The sequence below is a fragment of the Rattus norvegicus genome, chromosome 4 (assembly GCF_021556685.1).
Source record: "Rattus norvegicus strain SHRSP/BbbUtx chromosome 4, alternate assembly SHRSP_T2T, whole genome shotgun sequence".
Lineage (NCBI taxonomy): Eukaryota > Metazoa > Chordata > Mammalia > Rodentia > Muridae > Rattus > Rattus norvegicus.
The window spans coordinates 86,698,681-86,712,763 of record NC_141537.1 but is presented as its reverse complement, the minus strand read 5'-3'; the positions used below and the strand labels follow the sequence as shown (position 1 = coordinate 86,712,763).

The 14,083-nt window shown below is 43.8% G+C and overlaps 1 protein-coding gene across 7 annotated transcripts in view; it reads left to right on the top strand.

Moving 5' to 3' along the window:
• Pde1c (phosphodiesterase 1C) overlaps positions 1–14,083 on the top strand; it is a 563,679-nt gene that overhangs the window by 162,865 nt on the left and 386,731 nt on the right.

Here is a 14,083-nt window from a genome sequence, read left to right as displayed (position 1 = left end):
GCTGGAAGAGAGAAGAGAGATTCAGTTGAGGAATTACCCAGCTGAGACTGGCCTGTGGGCATGTCTGTGGGGAATTGTGTTGATTTTTAATTAATTTGGGAAGACACTATGGGATGTACCATTCTCTAGGAAGAGGCTGCTGAACTACGTAGTGTAGGAAAGCTGGAAGCAGTAAGCAGGAGGCTTTTGAGTACATTGGTTTCTCTCTGCTCCTGAGTAGAGCTTTGAGACTTAAGTTCCTGATTTCACTTCCTCACCATAATGAATTGCAATTTGGAACTGTGAGCCAATGAGCCTTTCTTCCCTAAGACACTTTGGTCAGGATGTTTATTGAAGAAACTGGGTTGAATCTAGAATGGCCATCTTTTCCTTCACACATATACCCTCCTCAGACTGCAAAACAGTGTTGTAATCCAGAGTGAACTGAATGACTGTGTGAGCTGTCATTGGTGGAGGCTTGCTTTCCTCCTGTTTGCTTGGGAAGAGAGAGGGCAAACAAGGAGGAGGAAGAATACAGTGTGCAGTGAGACAAAGGGGCTCCTCTGCCTTCCGAACCTGTTCCTAGAGGCCTCAACCTACCATGGATGGGTTCCCAAAGCAGCATTGAAGAAACTCCATCCCTACACCCTGGGCCGAAGCCATGGTCTGGAATAGCCTCATTCTGTGTGAGAGACTGGGGTTCCTTTGCCTAGGATCAGCCATGCTTGTAACAGTGAGGATGATAGCATCTGTCACCTCGGCTTCTGATGGCTGTCATTCATCCTTCATTAGGCATAGCAATTCATGTTATCCTCCCTCCCTCTGTTGTGTTCTACCTCAGGCCTTTCATACTGATCATTTGCTCAGCTTCTCTCTTTCACAAATGCATACTGATGCATTTTGATAGAATTTCAAAAACCATGAAGTTGGGGCCAGGACGATTACTCGTTGATTAAAGCACTTGCCCTGAAAGTGTTAGGACTGGATTTTGGATCCCTAGAACCCATGTGGATACCAGGTGGTGTGTGATGGCCTAGCCTGTCTGTACTTTCAGGTTGGGAGGGAGGGCATGGAAGACCTCACACAGGATGCCTACACAGGACAAGCTAGCTAGCCACAGCAGCAATCTCCGGTTTGAGTGGGAGACCCTATCTCCACGCATAAAGTGCAAGAATGATGAAAGAAGGCTTCTGTCATCAACGTCAGGTCTCCAAGTCCACCCACACATGTGCCTGCACACATGTAAAACATGCATGCACACCACACATGTACACATGAAAATGAAAAAAACGTCTCAAGGAACAAAGTTGATTCCAATGTTTCTATTATAGCAGCAGTTCTCAACCTGTGGCTTGTTACACTTTGTGGGTCAAATGGCCCTTTCACAAGGGTCATCTAAGACCATCAGAAAACACAGATATTTACATTACAATTCCTAACAGTAACAAAATTATAGTTATGAAGGTTAGGGTCACCACAACATGAGGAACTGTATTAAAATGTCACAGCGTTAGGAAGGTTGAGAATTACTGGATTAGAGGCTTTGGAGGTCCTGGTGTCCAAGCTGCTTTCCTTGACAAGAGTGACTTTTTTCCTAGCCTTTTTCATTCTAAGTTGATTTTTAATGACATAAAGTTATAGGTGCCAGCCATGCAGATTGTCTTTGCCTTGTTTTACAGGCAAGCCTATGTGTAGATGCTAAAGCTCTCTGGCTTAGTTAAGGTTCCTATTGCCGTGATGACAACCAAAAGTAATCTGAGGAAGAAAGGGATGATTTCAGCTTACAATTCCATATCACAATCTGTCACTGAGGAAAGTTAGAAAGAAGCAGAGGCCATGGAGGAATGCTACTTCCTGGCTTGTTCCTCTTGATTTGCTCAGTCTGCTTTTCTATACCATCCAGGATCTGGATGTGGTGCCATACTCTCTAGGATGGACCTATCTATATTGGTCATCACTTTTAGAATGTATCCTTGGCATGCTTAGAGGCCAGCCTGATGCACATTTTCTCAGTTGGGCTTCCCTCTTCCAAAATGATGCTAGCCTGTGTCAAATTGACATAAAATGATCCAGCCAGCCCTTCATTCCCCCATGTTACTAATAAGACAAAGATAACAGGGTTAGACTTGCTGTGTCCTGGATGCCCCAGGAACTAGAATCTAGGGCACTTTGCACCCACTGCTGTGCATGATGATGAGGATTTTGTGTAGTATGTGGGATCCCATCCATGGTAAAGATATGATCGTGCTCTGAAATGGTTCCTACCATCATGAAACACATGTGACACCCATCTTTTCCTGAGTGACTTATCAAAATGAATGCTGTATGATACCAAGAGGTCCTATGTTTTTTTCTATCTATGGTGCACCTCCCTGATAGAGAAGTATCATGATTTAATTTCATATGCAAAGATGGAGATCCACAGAGGACCAGGAATTCAGCAGAGGAATCAGGTCTCTAAGTCTGTCTTCTATCTGACTCTGAAGTGCAGTCTTTCCATTAAAGTTGTAGAAAATGGCTTGAGAGGATAGGAGAACAATCACAGAAGTATTCTTTCTTCTGATGCAACTACACTTGGACTCTGGTGCAGGCATTTGTTAGCTAGGGAAGTGGAAGTCAGCAAGAAGGCAAAAGGAAGGGCTTGGACAAGACATGGGTAACCAAGGTAGCTGCTGAGCATGTTTCAAGGAAGAACAGCTCAGGGCAGCATGCAGGCATGTGAGGACAAGGTCAAGGATTTGGGGACAAAGTTGGGAGGGGGTGAGGTCTCCTTTAGCAGGGATTTATCACCCAGGCTTTGGCTTGCCCATAAAATAGGCCATGAAGAGTTGACAGCCCATGGGATAGCACCTAATGGAGACTACAAACTCAGATGCAGCAGCCAGGCAGTAGCACAACTTAGGCAGGAGGTGGTTTAAGAGTTGTTGGATGGGGCTTTGTGCCAGGCACTCTTGTGAATTCTTGGGATGTAGAGAGTCTGCAGGAGTATATAGTTGCAGGTTGTATGATTAGAATAGAAAATTGCATATGCAAATAAGCAAAGATGCTAATTCTAGACCTGGTGGTGGCTGAGACAGAGGGTGATCAGAACAATCGCTCTGGAGGCAGGTGGTTTGAGTTGAGTCTTAGAAAGTAAGGAGGCTTCTGTTCAAGGCATGAACTGTAAGAGGCAGCAGCTTGGCAGAGCCATACACCATCTACATTGCAATCCAGCTCAGCTACTTACCAGCTCAGTGGCTTTGAGCAGGTCATCTAGTGCCTCTGCTCCTCAGTTAGCTCATTGGAAAAGTGGCAGTCTTGATAGCCATACTCTCAGGGTTGTGGGTAAAAGTGTCAGACTCAGCACATGCTTAGACTGGTGCCTGGCACAGGGAAGAGCTGGTATGAGAAGCCAGTGCTCCTAAAATACTTTACTTCGCTGCTGTAGGAAATAATGGGGGCTGTATTTGGCAAATGTGGGAGATGGAAGGTTGGCCAGTATGGCTAGAGGCTCGAGATGAATGGAGGATGTAAGATGAATGCCACGGAGCAGGACGGGGTCCAGAGGCATCACCCACCTACTGAGACATGTTGGAGTTCTACACCAGGGAGACTTGCACTCCATGCAACCTCTAAACTGGAACTCTTAGGGGCTGGGGATTTAGCTCAGTGGTAGAGCGCTTACCTAGGAAGCGCAAGGCCCTGGGTTCGATCCCCAGCTCCGAAAAAAAAGAACCAAAAAAAAAAAAAAAAAAAAAAAAAGCAAAGTTAAACTGGAACTCTTGGACTGGGGCCAGGAGACAAGCCAGGAGAAGGACTGGGAGATAGGCTATCTAACATGTGAAGCCATTATGACAGAGTAAAATTATGATAGAGGAGTAAAGAAAGAAAGGAAGCAAGAGTAACATCCTATTGTACCCAGGCAGCTCCTCTAGGCAGGACTGGGAGAAAGAGATGAGGCCACTTACTAAGATGAAAAGCTCGGGAGACAGCAGGTTTGTGGGAAGTGGCCTGCTTGTTTTAAGAGCCCTAATGCTGGTTCCTGGGATCTGTAGCAGGGAGCTGCAATGGAGCAGGTATGAACAATGGGGATTCATGATACACTGGGGAAGCCTTTCTAAGCAAATTTATAGCCTTTATTTTTAAGTGTCCTGCCTGCTTCTAGTTTATGTCTCCCAGATGGTCCCCAACCTTCCATGTGGCCAGAAGATAGAGTGTCAAGCTGAGAGTAAGCCTCAAATTGTCCCATAGGAAAGCTTTGACTTGTGGACAGAGAAGGAAAGTCCCATACATGAGACATCTTTGTTCTGGACTCTTTATGCCTGGGTCTGGCTTTCTCGTCCTATTCAGCAGCCCTTTACTTAGTGACTCATGTGTGTCAAGCCTGTGCTAGACTGGAGGGAGAGTATGAAAAGATATGGTTGTGCCAAGGGAGGCTCTGTCTAGTGGGCATCTGAGTTCCTGCCCAAGGGCGTGCTGTTCTGTGCCCAGCTTTGTTTGATGCAGTTTGATCTGCTCAGCCCACGGCCAGTTGGTAATGATGTGGTGATTTATGCTTCTGGACATAATATTGCTGGCAGCGCATGGCTGATGATGTCTGGGAGGTGTGTGTATGCGTGCGCGACACACACACACACACACACGACACACACACACACACACACACACGACACACACACACGTACTAGTTCTCACAAATTCAGGGTTTTGCAAGAAACTGGAATTAAAATGGAGCCACATAAGGTTAGTCCTAGCATGTGAAATTGAGTTCTAATCTCAGATCTGAGGATATCCTCGTATGCATGAAGCTTTGCATCTTGCTGGTGGCCTACTTAGAGGAGCAGCGATCCTGCAGCCTAGCTCTTTTCTGTCGTACATGTGAAGTGCGAGAATGTCATCATTCATCTCATCCTCTACTTCAGGTGCTTTTTCCTGCTTACACACATCAGTATCTACGCTTAGGTGATTCGGAACATTGTGCTGATAACAATTCATTTTCTCATGAGATTGCTGGAATAGACAGCTGTTCACAGAGCGGCAGCCACACAGAGAAGTGCCTGCTTTTCTCAATTGCACAGAACAGCATCCCCCGTTCTTCCTACTAACACTTTTCTAGGCATGCTTTACTCTCTCCCAAGCTCCATCTCCACCATGTGACTGCTTGTTCATTTGTGACTGCCCTCTATGCTGGCTTAGCCCAAACAGCCTGTTTTTCTCTTCCTTTTGTTCATCTTTCTTTCTTTCTTTCTTTCTTTCTTTCTTTCTTTCTTTCTTTCTTTCTTTCTTTTTTCTTTCTTTCTTTTTTTTTATTAACTTGAGTATTTCTTATATACATTTCGAGTGTTATTCCCTTTCCCGGTTTCCGGGCAAACATCCCCCTCCCTCCTCCCCTTCCTTATGGGTGTTCCCCTCCCAACCCTCCCCCCATTGCCGCCCTCCCCCCATAGCCTAGTTCACTGGGGGTTCAGTCTTAGCAGGACCCAGGGCCTCCCCTTCCACTGGTGCTCTTACTAAGATATTCATTGCTACCTATGAGGTCAGAGTCCAGGGTCAGTCCATGTATAGTCTTTAGGTAGTGGCTTAGTCCCTGGAAGCTCTGGTTGCTTGGCATTGTTGTACATATGGGGTCTCGAGCCCCTTCAAGCTCTTCCAGTTCTTTCTCTGATTCCTTCAACGGGGGTCCTATTCTCAGTTCAGTGGTTTGCTGCTGGCATTCGCTTCTGTATTTGCTGTATTCTGGCTGTGTCTCTCAGGAGCGATCTACATCCGGCTCCTGTCAGTCTGCACTTCTTTGCTTCATCCATTTTGTCTAATTGGGTGGCTGTATATGTATGGGCCACATGTGGGGCAGGCTCTGAATGGGTGTTCCTTCAGTCTCTGTTTTAATCTTTGCCTCTCCCTTCCCTGCCAAGGGTATTCTTTTTCCTCATTTAAAGAAGGAGTGAAGCATTCACATTTTGATCATCCGTCTTGAGTTTCCTTTGTTCTAGGCATCTAGGATAATTCAAGCATTTGGGCTAATAGCCACTTATCAGTGAGTGCATACCATGTATGTCTTTCTGTGATTGGGTTAGCTCACTCAGGATGATATTTTCCGGTTCCAACCATTTGCCTACGAATTTCATAAACTCGTTGTTTTTGATAGCTGAGTAATATTCCATTCTGTAGATGTACCACATTTTCTGTATCCATTCCTCTGTTGAAGGGCATCTGGGTTCTTTCCAGTTTCTGGCTATTATAAATAAGGCTGCGATGAACATAGTGGAGCACGTGTCTCTTTTATATGTTGAGGCATCTTTTGGGTATATGCCCAAGAGAGGTATAGCTGGATCCTCAGGCAGTTCAATGTCCAATTTTCTGAGGAACCTCCAGACTGATTTCCAGAATGGTTTTACCAGTCTGCAATCCCACCAACAATGGAGGAGTGTTCCTCTTTCTCCACATCCTCGCCAGCATCTGCTGTCACCTGAGTTTTTGATCTTAGCCATTCTCACTGGTGTGAGGTGAAATCTCAAGGTTGTTTTGATTTGCATTTCCCTTATGACTAAAGGTGTTGAACATTTCTTTAGGTGTTTCTCAGCCATTCAGCATTCCTCAGCTGTGAATTCTTTGTTTAGCTCTGAACCCCATTTTTAATAGGGTTATTTGTTTCCCTGCGGTCTAACTTCTTGAGTTCTTTGTATATTTTGGATATAAGGCCTCTATCTGTTGTAGGATTGGTAAAGATCTTTTCCCAATCTGTTGGTTGCCATTTTGTCCTAACCACAGTGTCCTTTGCCTTACAGAAGCTTTGCAGTTTTATGAGATCCCATTTGTCGATTCTTGATCTTAGAGCGTAAGCCATTGGTGTTTTGTTCAGGAAATTTTTTTCCAGTGCCCATGTGTTCCAGATGCTTCCCTAGTTTTTCTTCTATTAGTTTGAGTGTGTCTGGTTTGATGTGGAGGTCCTTGATCCACTTGGACTTAAGCTTTGTACAGGGTGATAAGCATGGATCGATCTGCATTCTTCTACATGTTGACCTCCAGTTGAACCAGCACCATTTGCTGAAAATGCTATCTTTTTTCCATTGGATGGTTTTGACTCCTTTGTCAAAAATCAAGTGACCATAGGTGTGTGGGTTCATTTCTGGGTCTTCAATTCTATTCCATTGGTCTATCTGTCTGTCTCTGTACCAATACCATGCAGTTTTTATCACTATTGCTCTGTAATACTGCTTGAGTTCAGGGATAGTGATTCCCCCTGAAGTCCTTTTATTGTTGAGGATAGCTTTAGCTATCCTGGGTTTTTTGTTATTGCAGATGAATTTGCAAATTGTTCTGTCTAACTCTTTGAAGAATTGGATTGGTATTTTGATGGGGATTGCATTGAATCTGTAGATTGCTTTTGGTAAAATGGCCATTTTTACTATATTAATCCTGCCAATCCATGAGCATGGGAGATCTTTCCATCTTCTGAGGTCTTCTTCAGTTTCTTTCCTCAGTGTCTTGAAGTTCTTATTGTACAGATCCTTTACTTGCTTGGTTAAAGTTACACCGAGGTACTTTATATTATTTGGGTCTATTATGAAGGGTGTCGTTTCCCTAATTTCTTTCTCGGCTTGTTTCTCTTTTGTATAGAGGAAGGCTTCTTCTCTGTACAGATGCTGAGATTTCCCCCCTTTCGGCTTGCCACTCTAGGATCTTTTTTTTTAACTCTAATAAAATACTGAGTTTAATATTTCCTAGCTCCAAAATATTGCTGAAGTAAACTGACAAGATTGAGTATTGAATTCTATAGTATGCATTTTCAAAGTCCAGGGGTTCCCAGCGAGCTCTTTGGATGTATACTTGATTTTTCCTTCTTGAAGTTGGTTATGCCATTCAGCTCCTCAAGACTCAGAATGTGATTCCTAGGGCATGACACAGGGGCTTATTAGAAATGAAGACCCTCACACAGAGACATGCATAGTAAATGTTCCACAGACAGTCCTTTGGTTAAGTCTGCCTGTTTTAGAGGCTTTTTAACATATGGTGTAGAAGATGATCCCTGTGCACTGCACTGATGATAAATAAAACACCTACAGCAAAAGACTGATTATTGTGAAACTTGGATTAGCCTAACATAAGGACCATGGTGGAGAAATGAGTGGTTATAGTACATGCTTATTGGAAATAAAACATTCTCCTTTGCCAGTGATTAGATGACTTGACTTTCATTGGTAAAGAAATGGGATAGTTTTGTCTCATGATAGATGGCTGGGTTACCTGTTAGAAAAGAAACGGCTTAGAGGCTTGAGCATGTGACAGTTGCCATCCAGTCTGAGAAGGGCTGTCAGAAGGAAAGAGGTTCACAGCCTGAGTGAGGGACAACAGGAAGGCCTCTGAGAAGATTTCACCATGGAGGAGAAGGATTTTCTCAGGTTGAAAGGACTGTTTTATGGGATAAAGGGTCATATTGGGGGATCCTTAAAGGCAGTTCAGGCAGAGCTGAAGGCCCAGTTGTTTGAGATGTTATAGGGAATCCAAGCACATGATTCTTAGTGGAACCAACTCACTCTTCGTGTGGCTTATAACAAAGCCCATTGCAAAGGAAAGAGAGGACAGGAATTTGCAGAGCCACATTCTAGTCCCAGCCATCCCGTTCACTAATCCTGGTTAGACTAAATCACTTAGCTCTTCCTTGATTATTAACCTCGAGATAGTGTGAAAATTAAATAGAAATTGCAGGGGTAAAGCTATTACCAGTGCCTGCATGGAATATGAAGTTAATAAATGCCAGTGTCTCTCTTTGTCTTCTTTAGACTTTCATGTTTTGTTGGGGTAGAGAGTACTGAGCTATTAGTTTGAACAGCCGGATTTGCCTGCTTTAATCTCCCTCATATTTTGTGTTTTTGTTAACTGCAAATGGCTGTCTAGTCACTGGATTGTAACTAGGGTGTTTTAATGAAAGCAGATGTATAAGATCCTTGCATTCTCTCATCTATGGTGGCTGCTGGGGACTCAGACCTGAGACCTGGATGGGGCTCCCAGGACTGTAACCACAAGAACCTGTATCTATGTTGGATAGCAGTGTTTTACAGAGATGGCTGGCTGGACCAATGCACCAGTGCTTGAACTTAAGAATGTCCTTGATATGGCTTCTTGGAGATGAATTTACACTCCCATTAGCATATACAACATGCATGTGAGAAGAGGAACAAAGACCTCAGTGATGAGAGAAATCTTTGTGCTCTCCATTGTGCTGGTCCATTTTCTGTTGCCATCACAAAATGCTGTGCACTGAAGTGATTTACAATGAAACAATATTTACTTCAGTCCTGATTCTGAAGGCTAGATGTTGAAGAGCCCAACATCTGGTGAGAACCTTCGAAGATCACTGAAGGGCCAGCAAGTACAAGTGAGTTCCTAGCAACTCCTAGGTAATTACATCAATCATGTCGTGAAGGTTCTGACCTGAGGTGTGTCACCCCCTATTACTTCCCACCCCCTAACACCGCTGCTCTTGGATTAAGTTTTCAGCCAGGAAATTCCAGCATGGGGGTGATTTTACTTTTTCATTCTCCAGAGCAAAGCTCTTCTGATCAGCGAAAGAAATGATTCTGCTTTCTCTCCCAGAATGTATACACTCCCCTTATCTCCCAGGAAACACCCCATCTTCCTCCCTACTTTTTAAAATCCCTGCATTCTCTCTTCCTAGAAGCCTTCTAGTACAACTCACTGTAGACCACAGGGATCCCTATCACTTAATCATTTGGATAACATTAATAATAAGAGAATGGATAATAGATTTTGCCAGTGAGGTCCTAGGTTACCAAAGGTCAAGATCTGATAGCGTGGTTGGGTGTTTTACCCAGAAATACTAAACACTTCTTACAGCAGCTTGCAGGATAGCGCAGGAAGCTCGGTGCCAGATCTTGGGTCTCAAATGGGTTCACAGTTGTGCCCAAAGTCACACCTAGCACAATTCAGGTGGAAGAGATTCAGGAAGATGAAACAGGGTAGCTAATTGCTGGATGTGAGTATCAGAGCCATGTGTGTCTACTACGTATGACAACTTAGAGTAGCCAAGGAAAGGGAGCAAAAAAGTGGTCAAACTAAGTCAGTTTTCACTTGTCATGAACATTTCATCTTGTTATATAAGGGACTCAGACATAGAGCAAAGAAAACAAAATGCAATTTGTAGAATATGGCGGGACGTAAATAAATAAGCAAACCTGAAACAGAATTAGTGAAGAAAGACTTTACACAGTTCTTCTCATATGACTCAGTTTCCCTCCAATAAATGACAGGTTGTCTTCTCAGCTTGGCAAGGACTTTTCCTTGTCCATACTTCATTTCAGCCCAAGATGAGCAAGTAGGAAAGCTGTCCTAATGTTTGAAAGGCTTTGCCACTGCTCCCAGAAAGAAGCATCTAGAAGGTGCACCATCTCAGCCACCCTCAAATGATGAGTCCTAATGAATCATCAGGACAGATTGGTTCTCTTCTATGCAAGAGGCTTGACAGCCAAATTGGCCTGGGAAGTGAAATGAAGCAATACCCAGTACTCCTGAAAGCAGCAGTGAGGAATATCATGCAGGGTAGTGATGTCTTTGTGTCTCTGGGCAGAGACTGCAGTAGATTGCCTAAGGTCTGCTTCTGTAGGGGACAGGTAAGCATAGGGCCCTCCTCTGCCATGCTTCTAACTTGAGGTAGAGTAGAAGAAGGTATTCCTGCTAGCATCGATAGTGCATGAGTGAGGCCCATGGATCATTAGATGTTGAACACTGATGGACATCATGGCTCATGACTCTGGTATAAGATGATGCTGAATTCATTTATCAGATCTGCATTAATAGTTATTTTATCTTAGGCAATCTTGATCACAAAGACTCACTTTCCACATCTAAAAAGCAGGGAAATAATACCAAAAATTGCAGAAGGCATTGTAGAAAAACAAATCAGATAACAAATTGAATTGGCCCATAGTTACACTGCATAGCATATCCTACTTTAAACAACCATGAAAACATACTTTTCAAAGGCACTTACCCACTTATGGTCCTAGACTTCATGCTAAGTCTAAGCTGGCAGGTACTTTTCTGCTTACCCAATTTCCATTCCCTGGTCACCTTCCACACCCCAGCAATGACAGGCTTTGAGAGTGTCACAGATGTGCCTCGGCGAGCTCTGTCTGTGCACCAGAAATCTTCACCCAGCACTACGTTCAGCTATTATTTGTCAAAGTGAAGAGACTCCAGGTTTGTCAAACATCAGTATCATTTAAACCAAGCGGGGCAAAAGGAGCCAAAACAAACTTTCTGTTTGCATCTGAAAAATGATGGTAGCGGGTCTATGAGGGCACGTTCCCTTCTCCAAGAATACCAGGCAGGAGTTGGAGCAGGTGACATGGGTGTTATATCCAAGTCTCAGCTTTGCTTGGTCTGGTTTTGGACAAGGCATCTGATCTCTTGCCATGACACTTTCTTCACCCATGAAACGGAATGAACCCACTTTGGCACACTCTACTGCTTCCAGCTCAGATGGGTCTAATTTTTGCTTCTTTTCTTTGTTATTATTTTCTACTTTGGAAGGGTTATTCTACTGTTCAGGAGACATCTGGGAGTTGGGGTTTTTGTAGGAAGCTTTTCCTGGTTTTCAATCCTGTTGGAATGAGGCCTGGTCACCTTGTTCATCTCAGTGAAGATGCTTTGCCTACTGATCATCTCCTGGGCCTAGCCAAGGTATCAGGTACCAGGCAGGTGACCGTCCTCACTCTTTTGTCTGCTACTTACTTGCCTTTCAGTGGGGCAAGGAACAGTAGAGAAGGTCAGTCTGTAGCTTGGCTCTTCTATGAGTGCACCCTTCCCCAGGTCCTTGTTTATCTCTCTCTCCTCTGCATTGTCAGTACTAGACAGTGTACATGAGACTTTGCGCATATTGGCAAGTGCTTCACCCGTGCTTCACCCCTAAGCTATATTTTAATACCTTGTCCCCCAAATTAAAAGAATCATTTTGAGAACAAAGACAGAATGTCACTAAGTTATCCAGTTTGCCATTTGAGCTTACTTTGTAGACCTGGCAGACCTTGAACTTGTGATCCCCTTGCCTCAGCCCCCTGAGTTGCTAGGATTACAGACTTGTGGCTAACAGACCAGGGTTCTCTCTTTCTTTTTTGAAGGCAAAGAGTCAATGTGGAAAGACATTCACATTTGACTCTAAACAAATTTGGACGGAGGTTGTGCTGCACAACCATGTGGTCTTGGAAAAACTACTCACCCTTTCTGGAGGACAGTCTTATTTAATGTGAAAGCAGGGACAGTGGGCTCATTTATCTGGAGACTGCCATTCATTCTATGCTTGGTAAATATTTTTGAAACAATGAGTGGATCCTTAGAGCACTTACATGTACTCAAAGATACTGATGTCTTTGTACCTTTCTGTCCTCTGCTTTTCCAAATATTCTTGGCTTCAGACACACTCTGCACTGTTGGAGTCTAACCACTGATAATTGAATAAATATTGTTCGCAGGCCTTAGGCACTGAGTAGAATAGGTTTTTCCCTCTATTCAGCAGAGGATGCTTATGTGTGTCTTGGATTAAAATGGAAGGAGAAAGACAATCAGCCTGACATGTAAGTAATTAGTGCTTCTGGAGGGAATAAACCTAGAAAGGTTGGAGGGACAGGCAATGAGAGGCTGTTGTGGAAGCCTCTACTTAGAAAGCACGGCAATTAGCAGTGATTTTGAAAGATTCTCTCCCAATATGCCATCTTGTTTTCCTGATGCTGTTTGGGTCTTTTCAAGTTAAAGGGGGGGGGGGCTAAATCAAGCCCTTTTAGGCAGCTCTTAACTTTCGTTTATCTGGGACTTAGGGAAGACACCTGAATATTCGTTCCAACCTCTCTTCTCTGGGAGGTCCACTGTGTCTGGCATTTCATCTCTGAGGCTTCCCAAGGGAGCTCACCTGGAGAAGGTCCCCAGCCATGATCCAGAGCTTAAGGCAAAGGCAAGCCTGGGTATATGCCCCACCGGCAGCCAGGCTCTACCTCAGGCTGCTACTCACTGCGCATTTGCCTCTGTAGTCAGCATCTCAGCTGCATTTACACTTACCCAGGTGTCAGGACTTTCAAAACAAGGGTGGCAGTGTTTTCGGTTCTAGTTTTGGTTACAAAGCAGTGTGCACCTGCCTGGTTTACTGCCACAACTGCTAGGATTTCCCCAAGCTTTCCTTGTATTCACTGCTGTCCTGAATGGCCTGGATTGTTTGTGACTTAGCTGAGATATCGAAGTCCCTTTTGGTGTTTGGAGTTGGAATGCCTATTGCTGTGAGTTAATTTTCCCGCTGTCTCACTAAGAGGGACAGTCCTTGGAAATTTGTTTCTAGGCAATTTTATTGATTTATTTATTTTAGAGGAACCATGTAGCAAACATGCCAAAAATGAAGGTTAATTTCAGAATGCTGCTTCTGGGGTATATTAGTGCACACAACATGCTCTATAATATACTTGTTTAAAACTTGTTTCAGTCCTTTCGGTGGGACTCTGCTTCAGTGGAACTGGGATATGTCCAAGATCAGTGTGATTATCAAGTTTGTTTCCCACCAACTATACTTGTATAGACATAGATGGAGAGACCTACCCAACTGGCCTGTCTGTCTCTTTAAGAGGCACAGTTTGTGGCCCAGGCCCCATGCAATGCTCAGGACACATGATATGCATACTTGGCAGGGATATGAGCCAAATCCTCTTTTCAATAGTTCTTCACTAAGAGAAGATTCTGATACTATGAGAAGATGCCAGTTGATTCTCACAGTCATGTCTGCAGCCTTAGCAGCCGAATTTTACTCAAGCAGAGGCATTTTGGGTATAGGTAGTAAGTCTAATATGTAATCAAAGGCTGGCCTTAGGTCCACAATGAATGTATGTATTATACCCTAAGAGCACTACTCCCCAGTATATTCAAAAAATATGGCTCCACTTTACCTACCAAGTTGCCCTAAATACTCAACATCAGTGGATGGCACTCAGGTAGAATATTAAAATCACTTGGGGAACTTTTCAAATTTCTTATGCCAGACAACATCAACATCGTGTGTGTGTGTGTGTGTGTGTGTGTGTGTGTGTGTGTAAATGTATGTATATGTATGTGGCTTGTGTGTATACAATGT